The sequence below is a fragment of the Cyprinodon variegatus genome, unplaced genomic scaffold, assembly GCF_000732505.1.
Source record: "Cyprinodon variegatus isolate N-32 unplaced genomic scaffold, C_variegatus-1.0 Scaffold296, whole genome shotgun sequence".
NCBI lineage: Eukaryota > Metazoa > Chordata > Actinopteri > Cyprinodontiformes > Cyprinodontidae > Cyprinodon > Cyprinodon variegatus.
Genome location: NW_015150749.1, coordinates 207,053 through 207,985, shown reverse-complemented (window position 1 = coordinate 207,985; position 933 = coordinate 207,053).

Here is a 933-nt window from a genome sequence, read left to right as displayed (position 1 = left end):
TGAGACATCTGAGTCACGATACCAGCGTCCGCATAAAGGCCAATAGGACCAATCTGTAGCATAATCCGAAATACTGGTGATCAACGCATGGATCCTGATGGAAATAGCAACGGTGAGAGACAGCACCCCTGTCTGGTTCTGCGATGTAATGAAAAAGAGGCAGACCTGTCATGATTAGTCAAAACAGGAGTTGGGGTGAGCGTAGAGCAATTTTAGTAATGTCATAAATTTATCACTAATTCCTGTTTTTTGGAGAACCAAAAACGAACGATCCCGCTCAATTTGAACGAATGCCTGCTGAGCATCCAATGAAATGACTGCAGAGGCATGAAGGTTACCATTTGTTTTCAGTGTAATTTACTGATTATATTTAACTTTCTGTCCTGAATCCCTTGTTCAGATAATTTCTTGGTTGTGGGATTAGTTTGACAAACATTTTCTCGCATGTTTTACTTGTATTTGCCTGGCCTGCTGTAGCTCATCTTTTCACCATAATCCTAAAGAGATAACGGTTCAATCAGCTGCTGTTACAAGAAATGTAGCCTAAGTAAAATTAAGTACACCCTCCTAGTTTTAGGGTTTTATGTGTTTTCTGCTTTTGTGACTTTCAGCCATGTTTGGCCAAGTTTTTCATCATAAGATTTTCTTTGTTTTTACACCTAAGGTTGGATTTAAGCAATTTTAGTACCTTATGATTTATTAAAGCTCTGGAATTGACAGTGTACTTTTTTTCTAGTTGTGAGTGTATGTATATATGGAAAAGGGGCAAATAGACCGGCTTTGCTGTTAGATGAAGTGTTTCTTCACTCAAGTGATTCCTCTCAGCATCATCCTGAAACCTGTAACATCCTTCTTTTTTTGTGATAATAAACTGAATGACTCTATATCACGCTGATGAATCGACTTTTCAAAATAATTCAGTCACATCCTTAC